This window comes from Acomys russatus, chromosome 4, assembly GCF_903995435.1.
Source record: "Acomys russatus chromosome 4, mAcoRus1.1, whole genome shotgun sequence".
Classification (NCBI taxonomy): Eukaryota; Metazoa; Chordata; class Mammalia; order Rodentia; family Muridae; genus Acomys; species Acomys russatus.
In genome coordinates, this window is record NC_067140.1 from 53,434,958 (window position 1) to 53,450,951 (window position 15,994).

A 15,994-nucleotide genomic window follows, 5' to 3' on the forward strand; every position below is an offset into this window, starting at 1 on the left:
AGGCAAGATGGTACCTGCACATCTGAGATCCTACGCCATGGTGGCCCTGCCTTTAAGAAATGAACAGATGAGAGAATAAATGATGTCATTCTAGCACTGGGCCTCCAGAGCTCCCTAGGCCATCTGATGTCACTCTCTTCTGCTTCTGGACATCCTGGTTTGCTGCTGTCTCAGAATGCTGACAAGTGACCTGAACTAGCTAATAAAATGAATAGGAGTGTGTGTGTGTGTGTGTGTGTGTGTGTGTGTGTGTGTGTGTGTGTGTGTGTGTGTGTTCAACCCCACCTGCCTGTCCCCTGCTCCCTGTCCTGTGCATCCTGGATTCCCTAAAAGCTTCTGGGTATCTTTGTATTTTTTCTTTACAATCTTTACCCTCTTCCCAGAAAGATGCTTGGTGGACGGCCATTGTTTCTTGGTTTCCTGGGATCTAAGCAACGGGGATGCGGGTAAAGTTTGGACATTAGTCCCAACAGAGCCAACTACTACCTTCCCTTTTCTATAGTGTCCATGAAACCCTCCATGCAAACAAAACCCTATTGGACAGGCTCAGATGTCAGAATATGTCTGTATTTGGAATGAATATGTATATAGACAGGGCCTGTGGTGCTATGCATGCATCTATATGTAGGTATAAGCGTGATATATTTAGCTGAGATAGATGGCGTGTGCATATGTAGCTGGACTGAGATATATGCATAAAGAAGCTGTAGAAGTCACTTCCTATTTCTTCAGGTGCACTTGTGTCTGTCTGTATGTATATGTGCTTATGCATGTGTGCCTGTGTGTATATTCATGCATGCGGGTAGTCAGAGCTGAGGTAGGACCTGCAGAAGTGTTGCTTCAAATGGGAAGCACTAGGATTGCCTCTGGTACTAGGATTGTACCAGAGAGGCAGGACAGTAGCTGTAGAATGAAGCTAAGCAAACCCCTTCCCCCCACTCTGACAAGCCTTGGAATCCACTCAGCCACTCCCTTCATGCTCACAGGGCCGTTAGAGGAATTAACTGTACAATGCATAGCACAGCCTAAAGGGTCTCCGTAGTAAAGTGATGGGCATATACATGGCTTCAATAGCTAACTACAAAACATGGAGCCACTTGAAGTGCATTTGGTTGACATGGTTTAAACCTTGGGAGGTCAAGTGGAGAATAACGTTCAATCAGTGGTTTAGTATATCAGAAATTCCAGGGTTTCAGGAATTAAAAAGTATTAAAAAGCAATCATGCCAAAGTAGACTTTCTTGTTACTTGAGTGGTCTTGACTTGCTATGAAAATCTAAGGTCAAAAAGACCCTTTGGAGGTGTCCAGGAGGACCCCTTGTCCTTTTACGAGGACTAGCTAAAGTCATCTTATTTCTGGATAAACAGAGTAAGGCTCCAGGTAGCAGGAAGGCCGCCTGACAAAAGAAAGCCAGGGTCTTCAGTATAGCCAGAACCACTACCCGAAGCAGGAAGTGCTGCTGAGGACCACGAAGATGGATTCTGGCTTGAACAAGCATATGTAATAAGACCCAGAAACTCTCCTGCAACCCACAGCATCCTTTTGGTGCTTCCCTGTGCTATTTTCAACCTCAGGTTTGCTGCAAATGACATCAGATGATGTAAAAACTCTAGGTGTCAGTTCCAGCCTCTACCTCAGCATCCCAAGAAGATAGAATCACCAAGTGTTCATCACAAACTGTAGAGCTAGGTTTCCATAGAAGCATCATAATGAGCTGAATGTGGTAGTGCTTGCCTAGAATCTCAGCCGTTAGGAGGCAGAGGCAGGAAGGATGGTGGCTGTGGATTCAAGACTAGTCTGATCTACAAAATGAGTGCCAGGACAGTGAGGGCTACACAGCAAGGCCTTGTCCCAACAAACCAGCCAGCAAACAAAGAAACAAGCCCACAGAACTGCAGCATGCACATGTTTTAGCTGGCTTCAGTTACAGATATTCCCTCTTTGGGGAGATTGCTCTCTTTCTGACAGTGTGAGATCAATTACTTTAGAATGGCACAAAAATTTTCCTGATTTTTAAAAAGAATGGCTTTAAGTGATCATTTGTTTTGGACAAGGAGTAATTTGCTACTATTTCCTTTAAGGAAGAAAGAAGTCTGTTTTAAAGATACCAGACTCTAGTTACAATCAGGTTACTTTTGGAACCTTATTTATAGCCTCCTTTCTTGGCAATTGATAATCATTGGCTTCATCTTGAAATAGATTTAAAATAAACTATAGAACAAGAATGAGAGGAAGTGGACTGTCTTGCCATGCCAGGCTAATAGTGATAGGGTTGGTGAGATGGGACCAGAAATGAGTCTCAGGGTCTTTGGGTCTCATAGGACTTGGCCTTCGGTTTGATGCAGATACAGGATGCAGCCTAGTGAGTCTTGCAGATGTTCTTTCTTAAAAAATCTAACTCAGTGCTTCTCAACCTTTCCAAGCATAAAATTATTTCCTTGTTACTTCACAACTGTACTTTTGCTACTGTGATGAATCATAATGTAATTATCTGAAATGCAGGATGTCTGATATGGGACCCCCAAAGAGATTGTGACTCACAGGTTAAGAACCGCTGACCTAAGTGGTTTACTGTCAATCATGCTCCTAAATGGAATGTAGTGTAAACTTGGCTTTTCTTCATGTTTCTTGAACCCTGTCTTTGTTTGGGTAGTTATAAGCAGCAGAACTAACTTGACTTAAAAATGAATTATTATAAAACTAAAATGTGGTGGTGCATGGTGGTGCACGGCTTTAATCCCAGCACTCGGGAGGCAGAGGCAGGCCGATTGCTGTGAGTTTGAGGCCAGCCTGGCCTACAAAGCAAGTCCAGAACAGCCAAGATAACACAGAGAAACCTTGTCTCGAAAAACAAACAAAACAAAACAAAAACAAACAAAAAACAAAACCAAACAACAAACCAACAATAAAAAGCTAAAATGTAGCTGCTGATGACCCAGAGGGAAAGTGTGGAGACCTACATGTTATTTAACTGTTTGAGGGTCTGTCTGAAGTGCCTTTTTCTCTTCCTTCAGAACTTGGGCATAGGTGAGAGGTATGTATGGGTTTTTAACTAAAGTGGAGATTAAGAACTCACATTTGTCCCCCATGAAGATGGTTGGAGGTCACAGTTTTGACCCTGTGGCCAACTGCCCACAACCTATGAGCAAGACCTACAATGCAGACACAGGTGGCCTTGCTGGTGTAGCCCATGGTCCTGTTACAGAGTTGGGCTCTCTACACCCTGGCAAAGAACAAACAGTGTACCTCCTTCCCAACTCCAGGGAAGAATAGGTGGAAAGAAACCAAAACCATTGCCTGGAGCACACCAGGATCCTTGTATAGTCTTCTTGATACACAACAGGAGAAAAGATGAACATAGAAACAGCTTAGAAACAAAGGGAAGTTCTGTAGGGTGCAGAGACTCACAGCACTGCGTACTCTGTAGCATGGTATGGTTTGTGCAGTGCACAGTCTAGGTAGCTGTAAGATAGGGTTTCACTAGCCAGAGTTAATATAGTATCTTTGCTCTGAAGAGCCTTTATTAACTTCCACCTTTTCAAAAGAATATTTGCTTTGAATACTCGTTCCCTGCCCCCAAGCCCATGCCTTTAACAAATGTTCTTGTCTCCTGAGATGGATTCTCACTTAGTTGGTTTTAGAGGGACAGTTTAAATTTGGTAGAACTATGTCATGTATGCGTGGTGGCAAGGTTAGGTAGAGCCAATGCTCATATATTGTTCTCCTGTGTCTTTAACATGCAGACTTAGGAATGAAGAGGGAATACAGTGACACAAAGTCAAGAGTTCAAAGAAGCGCTTTGTAGGAGTGTGGGGAAAGTGGACACTGGAGAAACTGAGAGTTGTAAATGGAATAGGCAGAGGAGGGAGAGAAGATTCTAGAGTGTTAACACTAGCTATTCATCCCACCACACATGCTTTTGAATATCAGAAAATAATTTCTGTTACTGTGAAATTGTGTTCTGGACCTTGAGGTGTGTTTGTTTAGCCCTCAAGACACCAAAGACCACATTCACTGAAGTGGGTGTGAGGAATGAGCTCAGGGGATGCATAGGATTAGATGCGATAGGATAGGATAGGATGGGGTGGGCTGAAATGGGATGGGGTGGGATGGGATAGAAGAGGGTAGGATAGGATAAGTAGTATAGGCAGGATAGGATAGGATAAGATAGGGGATGGGATGGGATGGGGTGGAATAGGCAGGATAGGATCGGATAAGTTAGGTAGGATAGGTGGGATGGGATGGGGTGGGATGGAATAGGGTGGAATGGGATGGGATGGGGTGGGATGGGATGTGGGATGGGATGGGATGGGATGGGATAGGATGGGATGGGGTGGGATGGGATGGAATGGAATAGGCAGGATAGGATAGGATAAGTTAGGTAGGATAGGTAGGATAGGATTTTCAGCACTGGTAACTGGACACATTTGAGCTCTTTTGTGTAAAACCAGAAGGAGCACTTATGACATAGAAGATTTGGTTATTAACTCTGGCTTTCTTTGAATGACTCAACCTTAGCACACCTTATTTTTTGGGGGGAGGGGGAGCTAATAGCTGTCTGTGCCACACCTTCCACACAGCACACCCGTCCAAGTTGTACATTTCAATGTTACCAAACACAATGTAACCAGCTGTAGAGTACATTCAGCTCCTACTGAAGAAGCCCTCATGCATCTATCCTGACTTCCACACAGCCCACAGCTCCAGTTTCTAGCAACCGCTAATCCGCTTTCTGTTTGTATTGAGAGTAGTGGTTTGAATGAGAACGTCCCCCATAGTCTTGGGTGTTGGAACAGTTGATCCCCAGTTGTTGGCATTGTTTGGAGGAGGATTTAGAAAGTGGGGCTTTGCTGGAGGAATTATGCCACACTGGAGGGTGGGCTTTGAGGGTACATATTCTTGCTCCTCGTCCAATTTTCTCTCTGTGTTTCCTGCTCTTGTTAAGATGTGAGCTCTCAGCTTCCTGCTCCTGCTCCTGTGGCCGCCGCTGCCATGCCTCCTCACCACGATGGACTCTTATTCTGCTGGAACCAAAGTCCAAATAAACTTCCTTCTGAGATGAAATACTTTGGTCAGAGTACTTTATCACAACACATCTTTTTGTTGCCCTGATAAAACTAACATAAACAATACATTGGTTTACCTGTTTGGGATACTTCACACATGTGAAACTTGGTAACATGACTCTTGTGATGGTTCTTTCCCTTAGAGTAACATTTCAGGTTTTTGCACAGTGTGGCATGTGTGTACCTTCTAGATGCTGAAAGAGAAGTATTTTAGATATGTTAAACCTCCAAGAACACTGACTCTTTTCCAACCACAAGTTTTAATTTTCTCTTTAAAAATTCTTTTTTCTGAAAGATGTTCTCAGAAATTCCTGTTAGCTATGCAGAATTTAAGTCACTATGGGGCAGTGTTTATTTTTATTTATTTATTTATTTTTAGACAGGGTTTCTCTGTGTAGTCTTGGCTGTCCTAGACTTGCACTGTAGGCTGGGCTGGCTTTGAACTCACAGGGATCCACCTGCCTCTGTTTCCCGAGTGCTGGGATTAAAGGCGTGTGCCACCACCGCCCGGCTGCATTTATTTGTTATGTCTTTTTTTTTTCACTTTACATCTTGATCATAGGCCACTCCTTCCTCTCCCTCTCCTCCCCATCCCTCCCTCCCTCCCTCTTCCCCTTCTTCCCCTCCCCTACTCCTCGGAAAAGGGGAGCACCCACCACCACTAACCTAGCTCAGCAAATCAAGTCACATCAGGACTTAGCGGCATCTCCTTCCCTGTGGCCTGGCAAGGCAGTCCCACCAGGGAGAAGTGATTAAAAAGCAGGCAACAAAGTCCATGTCAGAGACAGCTCATACTCTCCTTACTAGGGAATCCACATGAAGACCAGGCTGCCCATCAGCTACATCTGTGTAGCTAGGGGACCAAGGTTCAGGTCCACATATGGTCCTTGGTTGATGCTGTAGTCTCTGCAAGCCCCTCTGGGCCCATGTTAGTTGGCTCTGTTGGTCTTCTTGTGGAGCTCCTGTCCCCTCTGGGTCCTTCTGTTGTTCCCTCAACTCTTTCACAAGACTCCCTGAGCTCCACCCAATGTTTGGCTGTGAGTCTCAGCATCTGTTTTGATCTGCTGCTGGGTGGAGCCTCTCAGAGGACAGCTATCCTAGACTCCTGTCTGTAAGCATAGCAGAGTTTCCTTAATAGTATCAAGGGTTGACTCTCTCCCATGAGGTGGGTCTTAGGTTGGGCCAGGCATTGGTTGGACAGTCCCTCAATCTCTGCTCTATTTTTATCCTTGCACATCTTGTAGACAGAGTAAATTTTGGGTCAAAGTTTTTGTGGATGTTGGTGTTGGTGTTCCCCTCCCTCCTCTAGGAGTCCTATCTAGAGGGTGGCCTCTTCAGTATCTATGACCCTAGCTACTTGGAGTCTCAGCTGGAGTCACCCCCATATCCTGCCAGGAGCCTACCCTGTTCTATGTCTCCAGCTTGTCACAGAGATGCCCCTGCCCAAGATTTCTCTTCTCTCTGCAAGCCCTCTCTCCTCCTGCCCCTGCTCTCCCCCTGTCCGGTCTCCATCCTCATTTATTTGTTACGTCTTAAAGCAGTATTTTGAACTAAAAAAACTGCAACATGTATAGAATTTTAATTTACAAATGCAATCATATCAGGACTAACTAGTGAAACTGAAAGTATTTTAATCAATTCAAGCTAAATACATATTATTCCAAAATTGGCATAGGAAACTTTATAACTCAAACCCTTTCTTTAATCTACCATCTTATACTGGATTTATGTATGATAAAGTAGGTTTAAGTGATGTAGTCATTATGGGTGTAGATATTTTCTAGATCTAATGGTATCTTTGTGGGAGAACATGTTTTCTCTTGTGTCACTCACATTTTGCTAGGTTGGTGAGTTGGTTACTTTTCTATTGCTGTGGTAAAATACCACAACTAAGGCAACTTATAGAAGACAGGGTTTGTTCAGGCTCACAGTTCTAGAGGGTTAGGTCCATGATGGCGAGGTGAAGACATGGTGGCCAGAGTACAAAGGTAAGGGTGGCCTTGAGTCCCAAGCATGAAGGAGATAGATAGATAGAGAGAGAGAGAGAGAGAGAGAGAGGGGGGGAGCAAACTGGGAATGGCAGGAGACCTTGAACTCTCAAAGCCTACCTCTAGTGATATACTTGCTCCAACAAGGCTCTTCTCCTTATCCTGCTGAACTGTGATATGAATTGGGGACCAAGTGTTCAGATTTCTTAGGCTATGGAGGACATTTTATCTGAACCACCACAGTTGGTTAGTTTCAAAATCTTCCAAAGATATCGGGAAGTATAATTCCTCACAAGTCCAAGTTAGGCCCAGAGAGATTGCTCAGCAGTTAAGTGCACTTGTTCTTGTAGAGGATCTGGGTTTGGTTCCTAGCGCTTATATCATTGGTCACGACCACCTAATTCCAGTTTGGGGATCCAATGCCCTCTTCTGGCCTCTGTGGACACTGCACACACATGATGCACATATGCAAGTTCAACCAAAACACCCACACACATAAAATAAAAATAAATAAATCTCTTTATAAAAAGGAAGTCAGGTTGAATTACTTCTCCTTAAGGGACAAGATACTATTCAGTAGTAGGCTGCTATGGGGAACTCTAAGTGGCACATCCCAGACCAGGCAGGTCTTGTGGGGTTCAGCTAAGAGCATTAAGAACCTCTGGAAATGCCAACAGGCTTGTGCAGTCAGAAGTAGCTTAGACAAAGCCACTTAGATGAAAAGAAGAAAGAGGAGGAGGAAGAGGAGGAGCAGGAGGAGGACAAGGAGGAAGAGGAGGAGGAGGAAGAGGAGGAGGAGGAGGAGGAAGAGGAGGAGAAGGAAGAGGAGGAGGAGGAAGAGGAGGGTATTAGTTCCTGTGGTAGGAAACCTGAAGGCCAGAGTTCATCTAAAAGAGCTGGTTAGAAAGCGTTCAGGCTTCCTAGCTGGGTCTTGCCCCTCTCTCATCCTCACATGACAATTTCAGTCCTAACCCTTCCAGTGATGGCCTGGGCCTGCCTTGTTATCCTGCTCCATGACTCATGGCAGGCCTCACTTAATTCGCATTGTTCCTGCCTCACCCCACAGGGATGGGATTCCCTTCTTCTTTATGCGTCTCGTCTCCATTAGACCATTTTGCCTTGAGAAGAGTATTCTTATACCAATAACCGTATGTGATTTGTGCTGCTTCCCATGCCATCTATGCCTGGCTTCACCTGTACTGAGGCCTTTTCTCTTAAAGGTGAGTTCGGTTCATATCTCCTTTAACTGGGCATTGAAAAGTAGAAAGGAGTGCCCTAGAGAGGGGGTCACAGCAGCTCACTAGGTGAGCCTCTGCAATGCAAAGGGATGCCCGTGGGAAGATCTCCTTTTATTTCAAAGAACATCGTACTGGTCTTCATGCAAAATATTTGAAAGCAGATGAGGCGTTTGAACTGTAAGCATACTGCCCAGCATGTAAGTTTGGTGGAGGGGAAAAAAAAAATGACAGACTTTTGTTTTTACAAAGGTAGCCAAATCATCCCTTCTGGGAACAGAGACTCAGTCTCTTCTCTGCAGTCTGAGCTTGTTGTCCTTTTGGTTGCTTGTTCTGTTCCTCACAAGTTAGATACCACAATTTACCAAGTCTTGTTGGACTTCAGTCACACCACGTTGTCTGTGAGAATCTTCTGTAGTTGAGTGAGTCCTGGGGAGAGCACAGTACAGTTGGTATCCAGGGGGGTGCAAAGTTAAGCCACGAATTCACTGGCTCACAACCATGGTCATGCTCTTCTTCATTATAAACGCTTGAAACTAACCAACTAGGATATCAGTGGTCCTGTGTCAGGTAGTTTATATTCTGTGGCTGTGCATCATCATTCATTCCACTTAAAGTAAATCTGAGGGCTGGCAACTTGGCTCAGTCAGTAAAACGCTGGCCTTGAAAGCCTAAGGACCTGAGTTTGGATCCCTAGCACCCACATGAAAGGCCAGGAGAATGGAAGCATGCTCCTGTAATCCTAGCAGTGGGGGAGGCAGAGCCATGCAGCTCCCTGGGGCTTGCTGGCCAGCCAGTCCAACCACTAAGAGACCAGGTCTCAAAAAACAAGGTGAAGAGTCACTGAGGAAGATAAATGACATCACATGACATTAATCTCAGGTCTTCACATGCACACATGTATAATGCATACCTACCCACAGGCCTTCCACATGTACACGTACACATACATGTACACACACACACACATGCCACACACATACAAGCATGCATGCACACATTGAATACAATAAGTCTGCAGTACTCATTTTGAATCTGGATAAAAGGTTTTTTTAAACATACTGAAATGAATAATTGTACATTGAATCCAACAGCAGTTGTCAACTTAAATTCACTAAAATAAAGCAGTATTTCCTCCTAACTTTATGCTGTAGTTTTATACTATCTCAAAGAAATGCAAGACAATTAGCAGTTATCTAGTTGGTATTTACTTGTGTAATGGTCACCTCCTGTGTGTGAATCGACACATGTCTATTCTGTATTTGCACTAAAGTTTAACAGTGAGCAGTAGATACAACTTTTCGGTTTGATCTTTAGCTTGGGTTGCCCAGCATCTACCCTCCCCCTTCCCAGCTGCTGCTGGTACCTCTGTCTATCCCGTATGCTCAGGGGATGCTCACCTTGCTCTCAGAGACAAGGCCTGATAGGTTTACACCAGCTAGCATCTTATTAGTACAAGAATGGACACAGCATCCGTTAGACACATACAAGGGAAAGGGGATGTCTGTGATTCCTTTCCAGCCACTTCCCTTCTCCTCCAAGTGTCATCAGAATAAATCCTCTTTTGTGGAGGAGGCAGTCATTGGAAAAAGTCTTTGTCAAGGAGGGGAGAGCTGAGAGGATTCTGGGAAGGAGAACCAGAGCCTTGATGCCATTGTGGAAGGTCTGGGGACAAAAGCCTTCCTCAGAGCAGGCATATTTTTGGACTGTGAATTGGCTCGAACAAACATATTCCCACCTCAGGGTCAGTCTTTTCAGAAAGAGCCTTTTGCTGCTTGTAGCCCAATGACCCCAATGTATGCTACAAGCATAGAAAAGGAACCAGATTAAAACAAACACACAGAAGTCCAACCTAGGCTTGGCAAAGGCAAGTGAAGGTATAGAGAGCTTCCGGAGACTGGCGAGACGGCTCAGCACGTAAGAGCACATACTGCTCTTTCTTCAAGAGTTTGCTTCCAGCCAGGTATGGTGGTGCACGCCTTTAATCCCAGCAATTGGAAGGCAGAGGCAGGCAGATTGCTGTGAGTTTGAGGCCAACCTGGTCTACAAAGTGAGTCCAGGACATCCAAGGCTAACACAGAGAAACCCTATCTCGAAAAACCAAAACAGGAGTTTGCTTCCTAGCACTTACACATGAACTGCTTCTAACCTCTTCTAACTCCATCCCCAGGGGATCCATTGTCTCTCATCTCCATGCCTCTGTATGTGCACATGTGCATCCCCCCACATGATTTAAAGCAATACAAACAAATCTTAAGAAGGGCATAGCGTCTAGGCCTTTTGGCTAAGACCAAATGCAGAGGGCACTCAGTTGTTACTATGAAAGCCTGTTGGTGCCCAAGGTACTTAGTGATGGTTGCCATGCTATACCTGGCCTACCTACATTCCTCTGTCATTGTTACTAACTCTTAAAGTTACCATGCAAAGGGGTGGGCTTCACTAGTGCACTTTCATGACTATGCGCCTTTATACTGTGTTCTCATTTGTGCCCCACCTCCACTCTTCTCCATTGCTGTCTTGGTCCTTTGGTTGGTCCTTCTTCCCCCCCTTTTCCCCCAAATAGTTCCTCTTCTGATCACATGTCACATGTATCCCATCACCTTCTCTCCCCTCACCTTAAGATGTCTTCCTTTCCTTTCATGATCACCTCTCTAGTTTCATCTGCTTGTTTCCTCCCCATATATTTATATTCTGATTTTTAAATTAATTTTAGAACATTTATTCACTTTACATCCTGATAGTAAAGCTCTTCCTCATCTCCTCCCTGTCCCACTCTCCCTCCCTCTTCCCCTCTATATCCCTCCCTTAGTCCTCAGAAAGGAGAGTCTCCCCAGAAAGGGGGAGCCCTCCTCCCCTACCAACTGACCCCAGGCTATCAAGTCTCATCAGGACTGCCTACATCCTCTTCCTCTGTGGCCTGCCAAGGGCAAGTGATGGAAGAGCAGGCAATAGAGTCCATGGCCAAGACAACCCTGGCTCCTCTTATTAGGAGACCCACATGGAGACTGAGCTGCCTATCAGCTACATCTGCCCACATCTGCATATGGGAAAATATACCTTGTTTGCATTTCTATATCTGGCTTATTTCACTTAGTGCAATGATTTCCAATTCCATTCACTTCCTCCCAGCCTAACCCCAAGAGAGCCCAAAAGCCTTAGCTGAGAGCCCAGAGACCACAGAGACATCTCTGAGGAGTCTCCCATGTTGCCTCTTTCTGTAGTCTTGTTTGTGGCACTCTATGGACAGAGGTAGCTGCTTCTGTGTGTTGCTGGGGTGTATCCCTCCACCAAATGCGAATCTTGACAAAGCAGCCTGAGATACCATCAAAAAAGCACTTGGCTTGGGGTTGGGGAAGCTGGATCTATAAGGTCATGCAGTGGTATGAAATTATCCACATCTGGTTCATTTAAAACAAATGCTGCTATGGTTCTTGAGACACTGAAGATGAGTTATAAATGGAGGGAGCAGAATTGCAGTTTTGCGATTCTGTTTGCAAAGATTTGAAAGACCAGGTTTGCAAAGATTTGAAAATGCAGTCTGACACTGCATTCAAAGCAAGTAGGGATGAAAAGTGCTGAAATCAAGTCTCATTAAGAGGAGAGGATGTAGACATCGGCTTGCTGACAATGCATAGCTCAAATGATTGGTTTTAAAGGCTGGCTTGCTGGATACCACACGATCTGTGACAACGACAGCTCAAAGTTGACAAGGAATGCCTTTGCCGTGTGCTACAGGGCTGGGTACTTGCAGTTGTACACTAATGTCACAATGAGACATTATTCTGGAAGATCAGTTGATGAGAAATCATGTGGAGATCTTGGCACTTCATTGATCCTTGTGTGGAAATCCATTAGGCACTCTTTTTGGCGTCCCAGCTAAGTACCATTTGGATCCCACTACTCCCATTTCTGCAAAATCCAACAACTGCTCTGCCTTCGCCGAGAAGGCCATATTCAGACTCTGAGGCCTCTTGCAAGGCTTACAGTACTCTGCTACATTGGAGGAGGGTCAGTGCTAGACGTCATAAGCCTGGGCTGGCCTGGGATAGGAGGGATAATCTGGCTGAAGGACTTCTGGGACTATAGTGTAAATCTTAGCCTTAACGTATTCCCACATGACCAGCACCCGCCTCTCCACCAAGGAGGCATTATAATTATTTGGACAGTTGCCAGTTAGCTTACTGGCCTTCTAGTTGCTAATGTTGTAGTCAACTACACACTGGTTAAATGTATTATTGGCTGTTAAATATGCTACCCAACAATGAAAGAGACCTTTGTACAAATTGCAATTGTGTACTTTCTTGGTTTTATTTTTTCATTAGTACTGATGATTTCTGATGAATGAGATGCATCAGAGGTTGTTTTTAGGATGAGTAACCATCAGTAGAGTTCCTTTCATAATCCCGAAACACTGCAAATTATGAATAAAAAATTATACATTAAGAAACTAAATTGCAGCCGGTGCAGTGGCACATGCCTGTAATCCCAGCACTCAGGAGACAGAGGCAGAGGCAGAGGCAGGTTGTTCTTGGTGAGTTCAGTTCAGAGGCCAGCCTGGTCTACAAAGAGAGTCCAGGACATCCAGGGCCACACAAAGAAACTCTCTCTCTCTCTCTCTCTCTCTCTCTCTCTCTCTCTCTCTCTCTCTCTCTCTCTCTCAAAAAGAAAGAAAGAAAGAAAGAAAGAAAGAAAGAACTAAATTCCTTTCAAAACTGTTTTTACTGAACTACACTGACACACAAGTGAAACACACCTCAAACATGTAACTTCCTACATGTTGACACAGTTACACATAATTTTCAAATACCAGTCATCTTCAAATGCTTCTTCTGAAGCTCGGCTGTCCTCATTTCACCTGGCAGCCCTCATTCTCACAGTCTCCAGGCAACCGCTGGTCCCTTTCTGTCACTAGGAGTTACTGGGTATTCCTTCAAACTCTATGTAAATGAATATTCATGATTCACTCTTTTGAAAGCCAACTTCTTTTGCTTCTGATTAGTTTGGAATGCATCCATATTAATTTGGGTATCTGTTTATTTCTTTAATTGGTAAGTCATATTTTACTACAATTTGTTCGCTCATCCATTTACATATCAATGGACATTATTGTTATGAAGTCATGTCCAGTTTGGAGCGATCATAAATAGTGCTATGAACATTCATGCGCACGTCTTTGGACATAGGATGGCCTGTCCTCTGCGTGAATGTGTCGCTGTAGATTAGAGGCTCTTACGGCAGATGCTTTTCGGCATTGCAGGAAGCCATGAGTTATCTTCCGAAGTGTTTCATACTCAGCAGCTTGCATTTCTCCTGGATATATGCCACTGCATACTGGTTTAAATTTCATATGGCCAATTTTTTTTTTTTTTTTTGAAAATCTTAGCAATTCTAAAGGTACGTAATGGTCTTTCATAATTTTAATTTGCATTTGTGAAAACTTACTGAATATAATTTTGTGTGATCTGTTGTCTGTGTATATTCTTCAGTAAGATGTATTTATTAAAATCTTTTGCTGTTTTGGAGACTGTGTTCTTTTAAAAAAAATCTTTGCGATTTAATATTTCTTTATATATTCTGGATATAGGTCTTTTCACCAGATATGAGTCGCAAATATTTTCCCAAAGTCTATGGTTTGCTTTTAATTTTCTTAAAAATTTTAAAGATAAAAAAGTAATTATGATAAAGCACAATGCATCCACGTTTGCTTTCCTGAGTTGTGATTTTAGTCATATGTCTCTGAAGTCTGTGCCTAATTTAAGATCTCTAAGACTCTCCTCTACATTTTCTCTTACAAGGTTGTGGCTTTGGGCTATATTTAGGTCTCTGAGTCATTTTAACTTTAGACGTGATATATGATCGAACTGTAGATGAATTTTAAGAAAACATAGTGACAGAGAAACTTCAGTGTTGTCCTTCGTTACTTATTACTCTTCCTCAGCACACGGGAAGAGGCATTTCCCCGTTTCCTGACTCTGCTGGTTAGTCTTGTGTCAACTTGATACACAAAATTGAGTGATCTGAAGGGAGGCAACCTCAATGGAGATTCAGCTGTAAGGCAGAGTCTTAATTAGTGATTGATCAGTGAGTCCCTAGTCTGTTGTGGGTGGCTCTATCCCTGGACTGGTGATCTTGGCTTCTATAAGAAAGCAGGTTGTGCACACCTGTAATTGCAGCACTCAAGGAGGCAGAGCAGGTGTATTGCTGTGAGTTTGAGGCCAACCTGGTCTACAAGGCAAGTCCAGGGTAGCCGAGGCTACAGAGAGAAACCTTGTCTTGAAAAACAAACAAAAAAAGGAAGGAAGGAAGGAAGAAAGAAAGAAAGAAAGAAAAAGGAATAAAGAAAGGAAGAAGAAAGCAGGTTGAACAAGCCATGGGAATCAAGCCAATAAGCAGCACCCCTCAAGGTCTCTGCATCAGCTTCTGCCTCCTGGTTCCTGCCCTGTTTGAGTTCCTGTCCTGCTTTCCTTTAATGATGAACAGCAATATGGAAATGTAAGCCACATAAATCCTTTCCTTACAGTGTTTCATTATCTCTTTGGTGATGAGTTGACGAGCACAGTTCTTGCTTGAGACTTTGCAAATTATTGGCTTTGCCTCCGCCCCCAGGACTATAGTTGGTTATCTGATGGCTCAGCTTGAAATGACCAAAACGATGGCTATGTCCTGTGATCTTATCTAAGTTCACCAAATAGTTTGTTTACACTTGGTCTTTCCATGTATGTCGGTGTGTGTGGATATATACATATATACATATATACACAAATGTGCAGCTATGCATCACCATACACACTCATGCATAATCATGCACATATATATATATTTATATATGACCAACTCTTTAACGACTATACCTGATTGGTTCAACATCATTTCTACTGTATTCTATTGATCAAAGTGATTATTGGGCCTGGATTGAGGAGGAAAATAAATGTAGCTCTTGATGGGACAGTGGCTAAATCACATTTCTGTATAGCATGTGTCATAAACCTCTTCAGAGATACAGTTTTTCAAGTCTTCTCATCAAAATGCTCCCTTGAGCTATATCTGTACTGTGGATTTAAAAAACACATCCTGATATCAAGTATAAAGCAAACATTTATGATTGTTTCAGGTTTCTATTCCCTTCACTTAAAAAGTAATAATGGGATCTCCCTGCTTATCTTTCTCCACAATACTTAATTGCTTAACACATTTTTTTTCTGGCATTAGTGTCACTCCAGCTATCTTAAATCACAGCTTAACATTTCGTTTTTCATTTTGCCTCCTCTTTAATAGATATTTTGCATTGTCTCCCCTTCTCTTAGTAGTTTGTTATGTTTGATTATTTGTTTACTGAATCCGTTAATGATGATGGTGTGTAATCTTGATATGCTACCATAAATTATTTATTTTATCACATATTGGAAATTGTGAATCCTTATTCATTAACTCTATTTGCTAACCCTTCTCCCCAGCACTCTACATTTTAAATTTCACAAGACATTACTATTGCTGTTTTGAACAGCCAATATTTATCTCATTTTGCTCTTTCTAGGAGTACTTTTCATCACTTTTACAGTCTTGTGTTTTCATCTGTCATTATTTTCTTTTCACTCAAACAACCCTGAGGTTTCTTTTGACATGAATCTGCTGGAAATAATTTATGCTAATTTTTGCTTTTCAGAAGATACCTTTATCCCCTCCTTCTCCCTCCCTCCTTCCCTCC